We start from the raw sequence: 13087 nt of genomic DNA, 5'->3' as shown, positions 1-13087 counted from the left end.
GGAAGCAATTCCTTAAACAAAGGTAAGACCAAGGCACACCTCAACAGAAGGTGACCTGTGCTCCCATTTTGGTGGATGCCAGTCTATTTTATGGTGTTATAGCAGATTAATTTGGAATACTGAGAAATGTCTGAAAAAAATAGACTTTAGGAGAAACACAGTAATCATTGCTGCTCATCCTTCCTCTTGGTATAAAATCACATCACTGCCCATCAGCTTGCAGGAGCACACTCTTCCTAATAACAACTTTCACAGCATTTTCTTCTACAGCTAGCTTTTTTTCTTGTAAAAATTAAAAAAAAAAAAAAAAAAAAAAAGCATTCGAGCCTTAAGATTTGCAGAAAGCCAGAGGCCCTGTGCCAGCTGCTTAATTTCTCATGTATTTATGCATACCAAAGTATTTGTACAAAGAAATCAATTGTAGCTGCAACTAATTTTGCACGTTGCCAATTCACCTTTAAATCCACGGGGAGTGAAGAGAATCCTGAATTATTAAGATCTTCATTTGCTATCAGGGAACAGGATTGTCTACGTCTCTCCGTTTCCTAAATTTTCCTTTATCTTAAAATTCACATTAAAACTACAAAATAAAAAAAAAAAGTGTCAAAATTAAGAAAAGAAAACAAGAGCTGCAAGAAAAAACAAAATACAAAGCCAGCCGGAATCCAAAGCCACTTTCACCACATGGGATATTTTTATAACCATTGTACACTTTTTTTCTAATAACTGTCACACATGTAAGCAGGAAAGCTGTGAAGTACTTTGAAAGGAGACAAGAAAGAAAAGATGAACAGTCTCACCCATACCTTGCTGGGCTTTTCCTTTTTTGTATATTGAAAATGTTTAAACCCTCAGCAGATCACTTATAATTTTTCAGGATTAGGATGGGCTTTACCATCTGAGTGGCAACCTCCACTGTCAGTAGATTTACTTCAAGGAATGGCTGTGGTGAGATCAGAAGGTCTTATAGCTTCATATAAAAACTAGAGCCCAGTTATCAATAAGCAAATTTGCCTCTGTAGCTACAATACTGCAACCAATCTCACAGCACCTGCTTAATATCAAAACTACCATGGAGTCAAGGCCTAGTTCTTATCTTTTGATTTTTCTCCTATTCCAAAATCACAGCTTACCTTAGAACATGCAAACACGCTCAGCACAAAGAAAATACTATTTAATTTTAGGGATATTTTTAGCTGCACTTATTCGAGACAAAATACACTGCACTACAGAGGGAAGGATTGCTATGTTTTAATTAATCTTGATAGAAACAGGGATAGAACATAGAGGTTTGGGGATACTACAAAGATGAAGACGTGCATTTTCTTGGGAAGCCCTGGCTCAAGCAGACCACTCAAAAAATCCACAAAAAACCTTATTTCAAACCACAGGAAAAAAACCAAGCCAATAACAGACACTTAATGCCTGTTGCTGGTAGAGAAACACCCATTTCTAAGCACTATAGCTTCAGATGCTTACTCCAAATTCCACAGGTTCCCTGCCACTACCAGGGACTGATTTTCCACCAAACTAAACACAGACTTGACAGTAAATGTAGGTGCATCTCCTGGTGAGAGCATCCTTCTTAAGGATGTCAGTGAAGGTGCCTTTCCACAGGCATTAAGTGAATTAATTCAGTTATTAACTGAATTGTAATTATTGTAACTGAATATTCTATTATATAAGCACAGGAACAATAAATCCTTTACCATCTCATCCTTCACCTGATCTGCAGGAGGAGAGCCAAATCTGATGACCCCGTGGAGCACAGCAGGAAAGCTGACACGGTTATTCACTTACACAACCTCTCTTTGGATAAAGATGAGGGCAAAAGTGTGTTTCAGGCAATAGAAGGCAAGTCAGAGACAAAAGAATGAGGTGGCACTGTGAAGCAATCACAGACTTTAACTAGATTCTCACTAAGGTTATTAAAAAAAAAATTTTTTAAAATGTTATTTTCTGCCTCAGGTGAAGAAAATTGTCTGTCTGTTCAGAATAGCAACACTCAGATGAAAAAAAAAAGGTCCACTGTAGATATGCCACAACATCTGTTACAGAAAATCAAAACAGTTTATTATGTCAAAAAGAAAGCTGAGAGCACTTGCAAGAAGTTTAAGATTTGTAGGGCTTTCTAGACCTATTGTAAATTACATTTATCCATCCAATATTTTTATAAGTGCTAGGAAAAGACAGTAGCAGATCCATTTTTGTTCCCTTTTATATCGAGAAGTAAACTATCAAGCACTAAATACTCTCGACAATGCAGCTAAGTCCCGACCCAATTTCTAGACACAAACAAGCAGTGTTTTTCACAGCACAGTGATATGTAACCAACTTCATCCATATTTGCCATGCCCCTTAATTCTGTTTGCAACAAGGAAACCTGAGGAAAAAAAAAAAAACAACAACAAAAAAACCCCTAAGGATACTGCAAATCAGTGCCTGGGATAAAAATGAGCAGGTATGTACGCAGGGGAGTTGGTGGTAACCCACACGTGTATTTCAATGACTTGTAGAGAAGAAAAAGTCAAGCAACTGCCTCCAGATTTGAAATCACTTATCTGCACTGCAAAACAGATAGCAAATTAATTATAAGGCTGCAAGACCAGGATTATATAAAACCAAAAAAAACCTCTGGCAGTGGTCATCTTTACTGCCCAACATGCATCAATACAAACCCTGTTAAAACAAAACACACACGATTAAAAAACACAACATGCAACAGAACATGGGGATTTTACTTGTTACACTTAAAATTTTCTGTTCCATTTCAGGAACCTCTCCTTTTGCTCAAGGAACCTTCACACACAATTAAAACCAGACACTGTAAACATTATTATTACCACTATTTATCTGAGTAACAGCAGCATCCAAAAGACCCTTTCGCAAGATGGGGGCCTCATTGTGCTAACGTTGCATAAACATGTAAGACTCCATTCCTCTGCTGAACAGATTCTAATCTAACCAGACAAGGTCGATCAACAACATGAAAGTAAAATGTCAACAAGAACAACAACAAAAAAAATCTCCTGTGCAAAAATTCTGCTGTTTTGTTCTAATATATTTTCCTTAGACCATCTGCTACTCTTCCTTACCGACCAAGGTCCTCCAGATACTCTGCATCACTGATGATGATTCCGTCCTCCTAAGCACAGCCCATTCACAAGAAAATAATAATAATACCAACAACAATAATACCAACATAATAATACCACCACCAACAACAATAATAATAAATTCCTCTTCTGTGGGAGGCAAAAAGCATCGAATAATCTTCAAAGACAACAAAAGTGCCCAGATGTAACATAGCTTTTCTAGTCAATTGTTTCCGAGTTAGGATAAACACAACGTTGCATATTGCTATCTTTAAATTCAGTAACTTCTCTGCTCAGTGAAATGACATATTTCAGCACTAAAGCAAACATTAAGTGCTAGCCCTTGCTTTACGCACAAAAAAACCCTAAGTAACGAGCTACATGACAAGTCAACTCTGTGCCTGGAAAAAACAATCTACATACAACTGAGAGAAGGAATTTTCTCTTATTTTGAACTAGTTATATAGCAAACCTATAGACAGGTCCTTCCTCAGCCCCTGTGAAGGCAGCAGAAATGCAAGCACTGAGCCAGGTTAGAGCTTGGTGAGAAGGAAAGGGTTTTGAGGGAAAAGGCTGAGGGAGGAAATAAAAAAGCATCACGGGAATGGGCCCGTTTTCTGTTCTTGGCTCTGGCTATTGGGCTGAGTTAGACAATGCCTTATTAAACAGCTGAAGCTCTGCAAATTTGCAGCCATTATCCCAGTGTGAGGCAAAACATTACCCATCACTTCTGTCTGTCTAGAACTCTTTCTTCGTTCGGCAAATATTTAGAAGATTTAAGATTCCCCAAATAAATTATTTTTCTAGTTGTTATTTCAAATCCATGCAGCTGGCCTAGATTTATTTAGAAGTAATAAACAGATGCATTTCCTACAGTGAAGTCCATGCTTTACAGAACCTACAGTTGTTTCTCTCATTGCAACTGAGGACAAGAGATATGAAGCAAAAAAAACTTTGTTAAAAATTATCTGTTTTGTAGGATTTTTTGGCATTCACCTATTGCTACAGAAACAATCACTCCTCTCCCCTTTTCAGTGCATTCCTGCTTTTCAACAGTGCTGCTGTTTTCACTTACCCAAGATGTCTATCATGAAATTCTTTCAGGAATACACAGCAACTCAGGGAACACTTTACCTACTGACAAATCCAGTGTAATTAAGAAACCAAAGAGTTTCCTTCAGCCAGATGTCCAACTAAACTTCCTAATCATAGCACACTTCTCACAGGATTTCAACATGTGATATCAGAGTATAAACACACTGTGAATTTAAATCCAAGACGGTTACAATACTGCTCTTCAAATACACTAAACCCACACCTGCATTGAGCACCACTGCTTCTCAGCCCTGACACTGTGCCACAAGTTGCTCGTGTAAATGTGCCACAGCAAAATCTTCCAAATTGTTTTAAGTGATGCTCAGCTCCCGTAAACCATCCAAGGAAGGGCTACAAACACCTCCCAGTGGGCAGCCCTGTTTCACACACTTCTGTTCCCAAACAGGCCCTTTTAGTTGACCTCTAGGCCCTTTTTGTGGGTCTCATCAGAAGAGACAGATGAGGCAAGGCAACATTTTAATGTTTTTTTTACAATATGTTACTACTCTGACATGAACTAATTTTCCAGTGGAAGATTCCTGGGGAGGTAGCACTGTTTAAAATAGAAATGACATCTTGCCAGAGCAAGAGAATAAGAAAGCATTACTCTGTGTCCTAGCTCTCCTCCTTTCCCTACAAATTCCTACAAATCCCTACAAATTGCCTACAAATTCCTGTGGATTTTCCCCTCGACGAGTTACAAATCACAGAAAGATGTCAAACAATTAACTTCACTTAAGCTGCAATGCCTTTTTTCTTTTTTCACCCAAAAGCAAGCACTGGGGTTCCTAATTTCTGTGTCTTGCATAGCTGAGATCTTTTGAAGTCGATGTCATGTCACCCAAGGCAGCTGTAAATTGGCACTTGCAGTAACACTGCACAAACTTTGCCTTTGCTGATGTTTCTTCATTATGCAAAAAGTCACAAATCAGTCTTGGAATAACAACAGAAGCTCAGGAACCCAAAAAATGAGTACTTTTTCCATAGGTTTACTCTATATAGATCCTAAGAGTTATCTTTGGAAGGCTTTAGAATTTTCATGTGTAACACTCCTTTTCAAAGCATAAATTTCAAGACATTTACATAACCGACTAAACTGTTCTCTAAATCAGACAAAAAGTTAGTCCAAGACCTATTATATGGTTCTGGATTTGCTGAACTATAATGTTCATATTCATTATACTGTTTTCTCCCAGGGGGGCACTTTCTGTCCCAAGTTCCTAACACAAGGACATGATTTACTTCCATACGAGTCACACTTTCTACGCTGGCAAAACAGAAGAGGGCTGGAAGATTGCTGATGTTTTCTCCAGGTGACACAAAATTAACCTCTCTTATCTTTCAAAGACAAAATACATTATTCCACAAACAAACTGTGCTTGTCTGGAAGACCACTACGCTCCACCCTTGAGCCTAGCTTGTATTAACAAGTGTCCACCTAGTGAGGCATTTTTCCCTCCTGTTATATTTTGGGAAGATTATCCCAAAGTCTTACTCCCCTGGTAGATGCTATTTCTAATTTCCAGCCTGCATGTACTCTGCCAAGAGACACACATTTCTTCTTGGCCCAGTGATCTCTTGAATCTAACACATAAAATATCTACACTCACTCAGGTCTTTATGAACACCTCAAGTATTTATGGAAAGCAATCTTATCTCCTCTCAAACTTCACTTTGCTGGGACAAACCAACCAAACTCTCCACGTCCATGTTGCACAACAGACTCAGCTCTTCCTTAACCATTTCCAATTCTATTCTTTTCAAATCCTATTCTACACCTGCTCCACTTCACACTCACCTTTCTTGAACCCAGTCTAGCAGAGCAGTTCAGTGTTACACATGGGATTTAGTGGTGCTGCCTTGCACATGCACAGCACTAACACTTCTCAATTTCTACTATTAAAATACCTCTTAGCCTCACAGGCCTGAGGAGCACATCTTTCAGAGCTACAGAGTCCTTGTGAAAAGATCACTTGGATTTTGCTGGCTAATGTACTCAAATCTTTCCATTCCTCTATCATTTTCAAGAGATGAACACTCAGGTTCACCACACCTATTCAGATGTGCATAACCATGCACCACATGCTATGAAATTTCAGTCCAGTCTTTCCACTCAACTCCTAAAGATCATCCAGTTCTTCCTGTAGGCTACTCTGCTCCTTGCCTATACTCTCCCAACTTTATGTCACTTGCAAATTTTATTGCACACTCCTACACTTGGTGTAGGAATTCACCAAGTTCATTATTTAATATATTAAAGTCAACCCAAGACAACTTCCTTTAAGCACAGCATATCCCCTGTGAGAACAAAATAACCTGACTTCTCTTTAACACACTCTTTATTCACATCACAATTTTTCTATGACATCTCATCAGTATTTTAATGAATAATTTCCAACATGCTGCTGGAGCAAGCATCATACCATAGTCTAGACAGTCTAGTGCATTCTTCTGCCTAAAAACAAAAATGAAAAATTTTAGGAAAGGCACACAACATAGATCCTACTATAGGTGTCCCATTAAGCCCATATAATAAGTATATTGTGATTGTAATGATATGTACATACACAGACATACATGCAATACAGAGTAGCAACCCTTCCTCAGTTCAACTGCAATGCAAAACCAGAGCTCCTGTGACCTCCAAGCATTGGGACGTTCAGACTAAGATATTTCAGAGGATGCCACTGTTATGCCATGGAATACTCTTTTTCCAACTGTGCTACAATCCACATTCAATTGCAGATGACTGAAAAGCAGCGCCATGAAAATAAGAAGCAGAAACAGTACCGAGGGTATCCCCAACCTCATTGAGGCAATCCCTACAACTGCCACAACACATTGCAAGAGAAAAAATGGTAGTTTGTTTAGTTTGAATCAAGAAAAAAAGGAAATGCAACTGAAATGCATGGACCACCAGACCACCAAAGAGACACAACATGTGAGTTAGTAAATAAATAAATAAATAAATAAATAAATAAAAGGCAGTGCTTGCTCCTGTAGGCTATGAGGGGACAGATCATGCTGATGAACTTCAGTCAAAACTGGATGGGTCAATGAAAAAAATTTCACTCCACAATAGTCCATTCACAACAGCTTTCAGATGGAGCCAAAACCCAGGACACACAAGACTCTGCTCACTGACTGCAGTGGACTTTGAACCAGGAATCTAGCAAGCTGCAACAGTGCAGAAAGTATCATAGCAATAACCAAAATGGAAGGAGTCAGCACAAAAGGTTTTATTTATTCATAGAAAAGTTAAATTTAAAAGAAACGGGGAAATCAGGCTAGTGTAAAGGTATCCCAATCCCAATCTGTTCTAAGCTGCATTCACATTCCCAAACTCATAAGCAAACTAGTTACTTGCTTAATGTAAAAAGCATGAAATCTGTAGAGGGAAAGGCAGTAATGATCTTGCCTAGAGAGCAGCACCATTTGCAATGTATGTAATTAATAGTCACCTCACCACAGTGCCTCCTTGGGTTCAAATACCTTTACCTACTCCTCAGGTTACTTTGTATTTCCCAGATGGTCAGTCTCCAGAAAATACCTTCTGTGCCTCAGGCACTTCTTGGTTAAATCCATTTTGACGGCTCATTAGTAGAATAATTTATCAACTGTTGCAAGAATAGCTGTTATAAATTTGTTTTCTATGCAAATCAGGTTCCATGCAACTAGGATGGAATTCCAGCCTTTTCAAATGCATTTTAATGTGAAATGCTAACATGAAGTCTTAGGTTTGTTTGATTATTTTTCTGTTTATGTTATTAGTAATCAGTTTTTCTGGCACTTTTTTTCTGTTCCAGTTCAATCACTCAGTTGAATTACTTGAACTCCTGGTGAACTGCACCAAAAAAAGGAAAATTAACTAATGCCTCATTTGATCTTGTGACCATAAAACTTCTGTTTTCATTCCCTCTTTAACCTTTGACCATCTATTTTCCCCCCTAATTTGTGTGTTATGTACCTGATAGTTTTAAATTTGTTTCTTTTATTCATGAAGAAAGAATCTGCTCTGACTGTTGATTTGCCCTCTATTCATTTGAACTACTGCTGACTTTATTCTTGATTCTCATTAATAAGTACACACTTAAACCCACTCCTTCATAGTCTATCAAACATGCATGTTATTCGACTTACTGCATTCTCTTTACCAGAAGTGCATGGCTGTTTTCAGACAAAGCAGCAACTATACTGACAGAGAAAACAAGCTCACAAAAGAATGAAATGGATAATTTCATAAAAGCTCATTTGTCTGCTTGTGACTTTAATAAAGTCCTCTCCTTTTCATACTGTTATGACGGACTTGAACTTAATTTATGCTTCTGGGTTTATTTGGGTTTTTTTTAACAGATGTTGAACATGTGCTAAAACATTTTTAAAGCATACGTAGACTAGAATAAAATATGGTCTATCTACAGCATAAAGAAATTATTAAATGCTATTTCTGCAAATATTAAATTCAGGGATGGGGCACGATACATATGCTCAACATGAACCACAGGAGGATTCAGACCCATTGTCTTGAATAGGTTTTTTATATATCTCAGTTAAACCACAGTAACACCACCACACAAGACCTTCATTTGCAAACATGGGTGCACTAACCCAGTGATTACAATCTTTATTTCCATTCATACAGTGAACCAGACTTGCCATGGCATCTAGATGTGGTATCCACGTTGATGGCCATGCAGATGCAGGATCCCTGGCCTCTTCTGAGCAAATAAAAGTTGGAGTATTCAATTTCATTCCCCTTAGCCTACAAAATTCCTGTTGCTCTGCAGCAATACTCATGATCTCCCAGCATCAACACCACTGAAATTATGGGAAGCTTTTACTTATTTTTGACTTGAACTATTATCAACTTTCAGTTGACAAGAAGGAAACCAGGATCAAGACCTGATGATACAAGTGACACTTTAGCATGGTCTTCTGTGAAAGAAGCCCTGCTCTTCTCCAGAAGATTAACACTCATATTGGTTTGGACACAAAAGAGCCTGTCCTTAGGTTTCCTCTACAACATCCTACTTCATGTACACATGTACCCAGTTTCATTTTTGAAATATGCAACAAAGTTGCTGCCATGAACATTTAACACTGTATTTCTAATGCTTTCATATAATAGAGTGAGAAAAGGGTCAATTCAGGTTACACAACTTCACCATGGGCATATGGCAGTGAAGCCACAGCAGAAACATAAAATCTCCCTCTCCTCTAAAGCAGATGGCATGTTGATCAAGTGAGATCTAATCTAATGCTAGATGCACTACTATTGCTGCTATTAACTACTGAACCAAAACCAGTATAAAGTAGTAAAGACAAAAAAAAAAAAAAAAAACAGGGCAGGGAAAGTGAAGGGGAAGGAAGACAACACGGAAACAAACACAGTAAAAAAGCTGCAATGTAAGACAACCTATTGCAGCAGGAACAGCCTCTTTTCAGGTACATTTAAGATGTAAAATGTTCTGGCAACAGGCAAGAAACAGCAACAGCCCTTACCCTGCTTTAGAGGACATTCCCCTAGTTTGAGACACTGGCCCTGTTCCCTTTGCTCTTGTGATTGCACTGGGCACCTGCCAGGGGCTACATATCCTGGCTGCTTAGATAATTACATATTTATGATTCTGCCGAGAATTCTTCGTCAAAGCTTATTTCTGAACTGTAAAATGTTTAGAGAATCAGTAGAGAAAGTTCTCTGACAAATGCTTCTTCAAAATAGAGCCAACCCTGTCAGTTGATTCATTCAGTAATTAGTTAACTTTAACACATGGTAGAAAAAGGAAGCAAGGGGTGTTTTCCATCTGAGTAAGAAAGGGATCTTGCTAGTGTCTGAACTTGGTTTCTGCAAAAACATAGAAAAATAAAAACCTTCTAAAAATAGATCAGAATGTAATAGTACATCATTTTTTTAAATGCTTATCACAGCATACGCCCTACCATACCACATGATTTTTTTGTTTAACATATTACTAGAACTTCCCTTTCACCACCTACACCACTAGATCAGCTAATGCATGCTGAGCCAGCAAAAAGAACTTATGGATGAACACCTGGAAATACAACTGTTGAGGTGTAACAAATTATCAGACAAAACACATTGCACACCACTTTATTTAGAATAGAATCCACTAACTTTTGACGGAGCAAACCAGTCAAAAATTTAATGCTGTCACTTCACTTAGACTATTTCAGAAACTGATAGAAATATTTTTTTTTCTGTTTAACACTGTACCCCATAAAGTGCACGACCAACAGCCTCAACAATAAACTTCATGAGCACTTCCAGGCCCTGCCATTGCAAACACTTTCAAGCTTGGTTAGCTTTATGCTTGGGAGTACTCCTTATTTATATCTCCAAAGAACTGTTTCCTACACTTGAAGGTAGGTGTCCACACATGCATACGGATTTTAATAATAAGGGTGTTGGTCCTGCAGAGTTATTTGGAAGCAACTATTCATTTCTCTCGTGGCCAGCATCTTAAGTAGTGCCAAGTTTCATAAACTCTTTAAACCAGAGGTCCCTTGTCTTTTAGGGAATGGTAAAGTCATAGGATAGAACTACAGAGGCACAACTGAGGGGTTTCGAAGAAAAAGTCTTGCTTCAGACTCAGGATGTTTTTGCTTTTTTCTTAGGAGCAGCTTCTTAATTCTCTAATCACTCCTGCCATTTCTGGGCTAAATCTGGTCAGATAACCAAACTGAAGTGTTGCACACATTGAATTTCTTGGCCCAAAAGACTTACTACCTGCAGAGTTACTCTCCTGAACAAGTCTCTTAAATGTAAAAAACAGCTGACGTAACTTTGTAACTTTTACACCTTCAAAATACAGTAGGGTATATTCCCCTAAAAGTAGACAGCATTGAAAAGAATGGATTTAAAAAACCTCCTCTGTATTCCAACCAAGACTACAAGGACATGACTTAGCTGTTGACAACCCTGCTTTCCTGGAGACTAAGTAACTGTGTGCTCACTGCCTGCCCTCAGACTTTAGCTGTGTCAGCTTAAAATAAATGATAAAATCCTCCATTCCCTTCTGCAGAAGGCCTTTTTAACCGATCAGTGTGGTGATCTTTGTCAAGCCACACAGTAATAGAAGAAGCCAAGAACTCAGGCACTGGGTTTTTCTGGATGCCTCTCAAAAGGTCACAGTGCTGCCTTCCTAGCTTGGTTCTTCTGCAGCCCTTTTTGGTGATTTCCTGTGAATGATGTGTATGATGGTCACATATGGATACTCCCAGTTTTCTGTCTGTTCCTGGGTTTTGCACAGTCCTTTTAAATTGTAAATATACACACAGGTGTGTATCAATACAAGGACACCCATATACAGCCACAAGTACAGATAGGCAGACAAACAAACTAAAAGACAAGCAAACTGTTTCACTTCTAAAACTTACAAGAGAACCTTTGCAAGGTATGATGGAAGCACTCTCTCAAGTAAGCTGTTTCATCACGGAACAAAAAAATTGACTTAATAAAGTGTTTGCAGAAATCCTGATGAGAATCTTTGCTTGGGCCACAGGTCTGGGACTTCCAACACATTCCCTAACCCTTATGACCCTGGATTAAGTACCATGTCACAAGCCTCTGAATGAATCTGCAGAATCCTAGAGAAAGTAGCATTAAACACTAAATTTCCTTCACTTAACACATTTTTTTTTGGTTAAACCTTTGCATCTTTTGAGTCTCTGAGGATTGTTTCAGGTGACTGGACAACAAGGAACTAGAACTCAGATCACCTGCCGTTCTCTCTCTTAGTAGGCTGTACCACAACAAGTATTTTATTTAAAAACAGATTTCCAATAGTTAAAACAGGCTTGTAAGGAGTAACTGACATGCTACCCTATTCAGACATCAGTTAACATACAGGATTAAAAAAAATACGCATCTTTTAATTACCTTTAACAGACAAAAGTAGAGACAAAATAGGTTGTGTAACTTCTGTGTTCTATTCGTCATTTTTAGTACTAAGAAAGGCAACTGACAATTATGGTTACAAAACTGATCAAAAATGCACAAAACAATGTAATAAGAATGTAGAAAAGGGTTTTTTTACTATAGACCAGATTCAGTTATGATTACTTCTGGGATGATGAAGAATGTGTCTGTCTCCTAAATCTACAAACTGTTCCAAAGTTAATTAAGAGGTGAGTAACTGTTTAGAAATCTCTAGAATAATTAAACAGAACAACTGAGAGCACAAAAGCAGCCCTTAAAGAAAAGAGCGAGGAGTATTTCACTTCAGTACAAGTAACAGTTGAGTATGTTTTATGATCACTGTAAAAACTAGCATGCCCTTGAGACCGTGCAATTTGTAGGGAAAAAATTAGGACAAAATGCAGCAGCATTTCAAGTACAGTCTCTCAGTATTTTAAAATTTTATGAAGTATAAGGACTAGGTTAATATGGAATGAGTCATGTTTTTAAAAGCAGCAGTAATAGAGACCTGTATTTCAAATCCTAACTATAACCATGTTCAACTAATACAAAATAAAAAGAAGTCAAAGTAGATTTTTGTTGGAAAAGCAACTCAACAAATCCATTCCCACAAGCTGAAATTCATTCCAAATCAGTATAAACTTTACACACATCAACTCAGAGCCTAAACATTAGGCTATTAAATGACATAAGGACTTGGTTCAGTTCTTCTGACTTCAGAGTTATATTTGCTTTACTTAGTGCCAAATATAAGCTGCACTGCATTCCATACACCACGTCCTCGAGAGTCAACAGAATCCCTCACTGCCTTCCAAAATTAAGCACTTATATCCAAGCACACTCTTCCCTTTTGCTCAAAGGGCAAAAACAGTGGAGTTGCAAAAGTCTAAGAGAGGCTAAAATTTATTTGCATGCTCTTTGGAATCATGCCCACACAAAAACCAAAGGAACACAGCTT

General features: G+C 38.1%; 1 protein-coding gene across 2 annotated transcripts in view; it reads right to left on the bottom strand.

Annotated features, from left to right (window-relative positions):
• TBL1XR1 (transducin beta like 1 X-linked receptor 1) overlaps window positions 1-13087 on the bottom strand; it is a 107947-nt gene that overhangs the window by 46379 nt on the left and 48481 nt on the right. The window lies entirely within an intron of this gene.

The sequence above is a fragment of the Calypte anna genome, chromosome 9 (genome assembly GCF_003957555.1).
Source record: "Calypte anna isolate BGI_N300 chromosome 9, bCalAnn1_v1.p, whole genome shotgun sequence".
NCBI classification, from domain to species: domain Eukaryota; kingdom Metazoa; phylum Chordata; class Aves; order Apodiformes; family Trochilidae; genus Calypte; species Calypte anna.
Note: the sequence above shows the minus strand (reverse complement) of the source record. Positions and strands in the feature narration are given on the sequence as shown.